Source organism: Diadema setosum, chromosome 3 (genome assembly GCF_964275005.1).
Source record: "Diadema setosum chromosome 3, eeDiaSeto1, whole genome shotgun sequence".
NCBI lineage: Eukaryota > Metazoa > Echinodermata > Echinoidea > Diadematoida > Diadematidae > Diadema > Diadema setosum.
In genome coordinates, this window is record NC_092687.1 from 47,803,318 (window position 1) to 47,811,909 (window position 8,592).

Genomic DNA, 8,592 nt, shown 5'->3' on the forward strand with positions numbered 1-8,592 from the left:
GCTTCTCATGCAGGGACTATTCACACCTCTCTCTATTACGACCAAAAGTTGGAAATCTATCTATCACTAATCTATTAATCCATTTTTTCTTTTTATCTATTACGTTTTATTTGTTAAATTTCAATTCAGGAAGTGTACTCACCTCTTTGCAGTGACAGGATAGTTATCACCATGGCAACATTAAGTCGCTGTAGAAGGTGCATCTCGGTATTGAAGTACACCGGGATCCTGAATGAAGGAAAGAAGAAACATGAGACTTATGCCGTTCTTGCTGCTGCAAGATTCACGCATCAAGAGGTTGATTGCAAAACGTGTTAAGAGCCATTTTCAAACATTTTCAAATTATTAGTCTATCACCAGAAGTGTATAACCTATATTACCAGAATTGTCAATGCTGAATACTCTAAACCACCATGATGTCGAGTACCCCTCTTCTTATTTTTTTTCCTCGCCATCTTTGCTTCTTTCTTTCTCTCTCCTTCTCTCATTTCTCTATTGATGAATCAATTTAACGTGCAGAATTTATATATTTCTAATGATGTTTATGTACATAATATTTGTACGTTATTTGTGCTGGACGTCCCAGTCAAGCTTTTCGTAGCTTATGACGATCTACACAAATGTATGATAACATATTTTGTGCACAAACTATGTGTATATTTGTGAATAATATATGTACATATGCATTCTGTGAGTAAATCAAATCAAATCAAATCAAATCAAATCAAATCAAATCAAATCAAATCAAATCAAAACTGGACAGAGCAAACGAAAACCTGCCCAGTGATTGTTTACTTGTAACATGACGAAGAATATTCTGGGAGTTATGATTAAAAACATTCAGCAATCCTTTTCTTTTCTACATGCACACTCCCCCCCCCCCCCATTTTGTAGTAATTGAAGGTATTGCAGAAAATATTTATCTATAGAAAATAGCTGGCTCTTAAAAACTTGAAATGCATTCTATGTGGTTCGCTGTTTTAATGTTCAAAGATTTTGTCGGTGGGTATTACTAACCAACTGACATAATATCACGTATTCAAAAAGCTGTTCATACGCCCTTATATAGCTCGATAACCATTCTCTCTCCCTCGCGCATACACACACCCATGCACTATTACAAACGCAAGAAGGTAACGGAAACACATTTCAGAACCCAAAGATTCCACGCTATTAAAAGAAAGAGCAGGTTGAATTGTACAACACCCACACACACACGCACACGACATAAAGTGTGTGAGAGAAGAGCAAAATCTTTGGACGATCATATTTCTCGATGTTTGTCAAAAATACTGAAGTTCATTCTTACCCTACTAGACAAAAAGATTCTTTTCATCTTTCTCCTCTACGAACCGTATCTGCTTTAAAAACAATAACCACTACAGGACCTAAATTTTGGAATGAGTTGGATAGAGAAATAATCCAATCTCAGTCTCTTTATTCATTTAAACATGAACTTAAACTAGTTTTTCTGAATTCATATCTATAGCTATTCTTCAATCCTCCTTGATATTCTCTGTTCATACTTCACATTACTGACATTATCGATTATGTAACATGTGCCTCGCTCGCGATTTCTGTATTATCTCCTGAACTTCCTTTGTACACATTTGGTATCTCTGCTATTGTACACTGCATCTGACTTGTACCTCGCTCGGGTGATCACGCAACACTCAAGAAGTCTGTGCCGCGGACATTGTTTTCATTGTTTTCTTTTTTCTTTTTCTTTTTACTTTTTGGCGTTTATATTTCTCCAATTCAGAAATTGTCATTCCTTTAATTACATACCCAAGTAAGAAATAATCTCACATCCGCATCTGGGAATCTACACCCTACAAGCAATGCTTCTATGTAGATTCCTCATATTTCACATGTTTTATTGTCTTATAAGCTGTACGTGACAATTCATCCAGGCTTTTGTATTGTGATGTTTATGTTTTATGTATTTGTTGAAATGTGGAATATGGAACAATAAAAAAACAAAAAAAAACTTTTTTCCCCATTCAATTCAATTCAAATTTGTTTCATTTTCGAAAAAAAAAAACAAACAAACATATTGCGTGTATCTTTCTTTCGTAAAAGAGAATAAGCTAAGATTCAAGACAGTGTAAATTGAATAGAATGCAACAACAGTATACAACATTAGCGGAACCTTACAATAATCATACTTTGTTCTTGATACTAAAGTCGTCAAAGTGAGGTATAACAATAATCATACAATGTGAGAAAATGGAGGGACTTCAAATGAGTCCGTGCGACTTCACAACGTCATGTAACATCACGTGAGGCTGTGCGACATTATAATCCTAAGTAACTAGTACAAATACAATGGTCAAATGGTTACCAAAACAAAATGTTGTAATAAAATTGAGACGATACGCTGCAAGTTAACACAATGCAATTTAAATCAACTTTATCATTGTTACCAGAACACGGAAACCTTCGCAGTCGGTGAGTAGGCAAACCAAGCAACATTTTATTAAATAGATCATATTCATTACCATCCTACGATTGGCACTTAGAACTTGATTATTCTCCCTGAACCTGTATCTTTCGAGGAAATAGCTGTGACTCCTTCATTCGCATTGTAATAATCAGGTGCACGTTAAGTGTGTTGTTCCGTACATTGTATGTTTTCCCTATCTTATTCCTCCAAGCACAACCGCAAGATCAAGCAACACTTAGAAAACAGAAAGTAATTTTGCATGTACATTGCTCCAAGTTATGATGTTGAAATCTCACAAATAACATCAACAACAGAGATAGATTTGAAATTGATCGTTATCTTTACACAATGCAAGCTTCTTACCTATGCCTGTTTTCCTGTGTTGCGACGCAATAGATATTGTCTTAAAGTGAATGCCACAGCTCGAATCTCCTCAAATATCATACGGTACATGTCATTCTGTGCTTAGGCGTCTAAAGGATGAAACAGTCGTGTATTGACATTTGTGAACAACTTATATGTAAGGTGTGGCCAGTTGGTGAAATATTATTCCGCTCTGACGTTGTGTTAGAAAATCGCAATGAAAAAAAAAATCAAAAGGGTGGCTTCAGATAATGAAGATGAATTTGGTCTTACATACAATATTTTGATAGACTATGTGACTATCATTTTGTCCGCTATCATTTCTATCGAATTATCATGTAACAAAGGTAGGCCTACATTCATTCCAGACTAGAGGACTACTTTACATGCGGAGGAACCAAGTTGTTGAACATTAAAAAAAGGAATAAAAAAAAATAAAAAAAATAAAAGGATCGTATAGTTTTGGATGAGACCTTATTGCAGGTTTCTAACATTTTTTGTTGAGATGATGAGAAACTTCTCATGAAATATGAAAGAGCATGTAATTCCATGAGGAATTCAACGTTTATTTGATGAAATTGGTTTTGAAATGGCTGAGATATCCAAAACAGAGCGATTCTAATAAAGTGTGGGACCCACCTTTTATTACGATCGCTTTGTTTTACTTTGTTTTTGGATGTTTCAGTCATTCCAAACCTGATTGTCATCAAATAAACTTTGATTATCTCAATATTAATCTTAATATTTCAAAAGTGTTTTTCTTAATATCTCGCAAAAAGTTAAAAGTCCAATTCTCATCTCCACCAATACTGTACCTTCCCTTTAACATGCATTGGTATCGTCCTATAATTAGGTCTATGAGAACCAAAACATGGTACTAATGCAGATGAATAATTGAAGAGATCCCTGAGTAGACAATCCATGACACACACACACACACACACACATGCACATACACAATAAATCAATATAATACATTCGCACATTCATCAGACGAGATGTAATATCAAAGAAATGCTACGCTTTGCAACTGATTGCCAAATTGCCCTACATCGTCATAGATAAGCATTGAATAGATCAGTGTAGCTTTTGATCAAATCAGAGCTTAGTTACGCCAATGTAGGGAAATTTGCAAATCAGTTGCAATGTAAAGAATTTCATATTATTTGAATAATACGCTTTACAGAAAAATTTGCTTTCAGGCCTGATTTCAAGACTACGTAGGATAACAATAAGTGGCAATTTGACGGTTCCATCATGCTCACCGCAGAGGCTTTGACTTTCAATAGATCACAGCAATTATTGATGTATCACACAATTTCTGTCAGTCGCTTAGAATAGCGTTCATCCTTTTATTTTCATTAATAACATGTGTGCTTTGTGATATACACATTATGGTGCATGTTGCATCCTGATTGCATAGATGCTTCATAGCATCGTTTAAGAAACAACCCTCTCGTTCCCGGCTATCTTTGTGTGTCCTTCAGCGTGGGTTTATATCATACCATAAATATAATATTGTACTGATATATATGAAGAGTTTGTTTGCAAAAACCGATAAGTCCATATTTGCCAAATGGAGATATTTGCGATTAAAGGTCAAGAAAAATAAAAAGAATAATAAGCAAATTTTTGCTTCTTTTGACCATAACTTTAAAAATGTACCTTTATATGTAGTGACCGATATATCATTTAGAACGTATCGTTTTGTACTTTATGACAGAGACCGTACTTCAAAATCTTCAAAATTGGACTTATCGGTTTTTGCAAACAAACTCTTCAATTATATATATATATATATATATATATATATATATATATATATATATATATCAGTTGTCCACGTGTTGGACTTCGAATGTTCTTGATATAAGAAGGAGTATCAACAATGCCAACTGTAGATCCAACAAGAAGGTTTTTATTCACAAAATCTTCAACCCGCCTCTGGCCTTCGTCAGTGTAGTGTATTACTACATTCGTCAGACGAAGGCCCGAGGCGTGTTGAAAATTTTGTGAATGAAAACCTCCTTGTTGGATCTACGGATGACGTATATATATATATATATATATATGAAGAGTTTGTTTGCAAAAACCGATAAGTCCAAATATTATTTGCCAAATGGAGATAATTGCGATTAAAGGTAAAAAAATAAAGAGAATAATAAGACAATTTTTGCTTCTTTTGACCATAGCTTCAAAAATGTACCTTTATATGTAGTGACCAATATATCATTTAAAAGGTGTCATTTATAAGTACTTTATGACAAACACCGTAGGATATGTATATGGCATTGCCTGATGATTGCACCTCATGGAGGTTGCATGAAACACAGAGTTGCAATAAATACGGATGAACCTGCAGTTAACCTCGTGAACTTGTTTCATTACTGTGTGTGTGTGTGTGTGTGTGTGTGTGTGTGTGTGTGTTGTATGCGTGTATGTGTGTGGGTATGTAATCACAATTCCATTTAAAATATCATAGAGAGGAAAAGTGAATTGACACGTGTACTTCAGTGTATATTATGGTGTAATGCATCTCGATAATTCTTCGATTTTGGAATAACAAACCTTCGATATTTAGCTCCTCAGTGGAGGTAGTGAACAGCGCCAAATGCCAAAGTACCATGGGAGCTTTCGTCTATTACTGTAACAGATATGCCTTGCTTTTATGTGGTGATTGACTATCAAGCGGTGTTAAAGTTCCTGACTGGACTTGCGAGTAAATTCTCTGAGTTTCTGTAACTGTATTGTATACAAAAGTCATGTCTCTACAATGATATAGTTACTGGTCATCGAAAGAGAAACGATGATAGATTTGTCAGATGATTTGCATCAAAGCAAAACTTGGTATTTTCTCCTCTACTTTGCTCATAACGTGTCAAAGATGACAGAAATCTATAAAAGTTAGGCCTACATTGATATGAAATACAGACTATTTTCTCCCAAGCATGAATACCTTGCTGTCTCAGAATAATGTGGCACACATGGGGTTTAGACCATGGCACAAAAAGAGTTTAGCTGACGATAGTGCCTGTACAAATGATCATTGTTAGTCATTTCCTCGTCTATTCAAGTCAACATATCTGATAGGTCTGATAAGATAATAGGCGTATCCGGGCAATTACCCCCAGAGGGCAATTACCCCCCGGCTAAATACTGGTTAGTGGTAAGCTCAGAGTAAATATTAGGGTTAGGGTTAGGGTTAGGGTTAGGGTTAGGAGTTTGAGTTAGGGATAGGATTAGGTTCAGGATTAGGATTAGGATTAGGGCCAGTGGAAGGGTGCGGGGTAATTGCCCAGGGGGTAATTGCCCTAGACCCGATAATAGGTATTGAATTTTGTCATAAAATAGTCCATCCGATTACACGCCTACATACACAAAATGCCACTTCATATGAAGCGAAGGTCAATGTAGAAGTGCCATCGTATCAGGCTGCACTGATCCTGCTTTATAACAGCTCTTTAACGATAGAATTCAATGACTGTGAAATAATTAAACAGACTTTCAATCTCATTCCACTCAACTCAATCGATCATAAAACAATCTCTAACGTCCTCTCTCTCCCTCTCTCCCTCTCTCTCTCTCTCTTTCGTCTCTCTGTGACCTCGTTGCATATAAGACTCTATATTAATCATGATATCACCAAGGCGAACACTTGCTAAATTAAAGGAAACTAAACCCCAAAGAGAGATGTAGACTGAGTGAAAGCAGCAACAATAGTAGAACACATCAGTGAAAATTTGAGGAGAATCGCACAATCAATGCAAAATTTGTGAATTTCTTACATGTTTGGAGACTACAAGAGGTTATAGCGTCATGTGTGGACAACAATAAACAAGAAAATATACAGGGAATTCCACACACACACAAAAAAAATCTCTGTATATGTGTGACATGCACCTAAATATTGAGACAAAGAGGTGTGTATAACTGTACACGTGATCGACTCGCGTCAGCATTTTTTGACAGGGTTTAGACGACGGACGGCTCCGAGGCCTCATCTTGGCAGAACAATAATTATGAGGAAGAGAGCCCTCTAGTGGGGTTTTTTTTTTTGTTGTTGTTGATTGAATCTTTTCTTTATTCAAGGAAATGTTTAATATACCAGGCATTTAGATGACTATATATCGAAAGTTACAAATCATAATCTTAAGAACATACAATACTAATGACATAAGTGAAATTAAAGAAAAATGATAATGATTAAACTTCATTAAATTTCCCACTGACAAAATATCCGTGGTCCTAAAAACTGCTGTTGGCGTTCAATCTATAAATTTACTTCTATATAACCGGTGCGGGATGTTACACTCATACATAAATACCTCGACGATTGCAGGTTTTCTATTCACTTCAATTCAATTCAATTCAATTCAGTTCAATTCAATTCAATTCAATTCACTTTCCGCTTTGTTATACAAGCACTAAATAAAAGTCTGAAGACTAACCGTATTTGGTTTAAATCAAACTTGATAACAAGATAATGATTCAACTTTACAGCAGGGAGACACAAAGAAAAAAATAAAACAAACTAACACTTTCCACGATAACTGATCCAAATTGAACCCCCCCCCCCCCCCCGCGGAAAAAAAAGAAAATGCCACACGAAAATCACATTATCATACACGTTGTTAACAACAATTCTAACAACAAAGACAAGGCATTGATAGATTACTAGGCAAATTTCACATGCCCTCAAAAAAAAATGTACATAATAATAACAAAATTCGTTGTATGTAATTCATACATTAAAGGGGATGGCTAGTAACCGATCAGTGGGAATCAGTGGGAATGCTGGAGGATGATTGTTCCAATCCTTGTGGGATTCATTCAAGAGTACATTATATACCTATTGTTGTGTGAAAATTATTTGCTTCAGAATGGTCTCATATTCAAGTAATGTGCAGTTTAACGTTTCTAGGTTAGCGTGCCTGGTCAGTGAAGGGACATTAATCTGCACATTACTTGAATATGAGACCGTTCTGAAGCAAATAATTTTCACACAACAGTAGATATATAATGTACTCTTAAATGAATCCCACAAGGATTGGAACAATCATCCCTCAGCATTCCCACTGATTCCCACTGATCGGTTACTAGCCATCCCCTTTAATAGTCTTTGAATATTTGCTAATAAATACATACATAAGATTGCAGTAAAACATCAACAAAGCAAAATAAGGACAGAACAACCATAACATGGAGGAAGAAAGAGAGAGAGAGAGAGTGTGTGTGTGTGTGTGTGTGTTAGAAGAGACTAACAGAGAGATTGCCCTACATCGACGTAAATAAGCACTGAATTGATCAGTGTTTTAGTAGTAGCCATAATTTTAAAAAAAATTATACTCGAGCAGGATTCGAACCTACGACCTCCTGATCTCCGGACAGGCGTCATCTCCACTAGACCACCGAGTTTCCGCCCAACAGTAAGTGTTGGTTCTCATCCTTATAGCATGCAATGGGTACTGCGTAATTATTCAAGTTTATGAAATTCTTCTGTCGAGATGTTTTTATTGCAACTGATTGACAAATATTGCCTTGCATCGACGTATCATGAATTTGAATAACAGGGAGATCGATGAAAAGGGAGAAAACAAAGCGGAGCAAAGAGAAAAATAAACATTCGCGAACTACAGGTATGAAAGCGGGTAAAAGTAATGAGAGGATATCAGCAACATAGATCGAGAGGGTACGAACAGAGAAATCAATGAAAGGGGTTAAACAATCTGGAGCGGAGAGGAAAAGCATTTAAAAACAGGTAAGATAAAATACAGAAAAAATAC

At 35.8% G+C, this 8,592-nt stretch overlaps 1 non-coding gene across 1 annotated transcript; it reads right to left on the reverse strand.

Moving 5' to 3' along the window:
* Positions 1 to 8,151: 8,151 nt before the first annotated feature.
* Positions 8,152 to 8,224, reverse strand: Trnas-gga (transfer RNA serine (anticodon GGA)). Its single transcript has one exon. It is a non-coding gene; the product is annotated as a tRNA-Ser (tRNA).
* Positions 8,225 to 8,592: the final 368 nt, after the last annotated feature.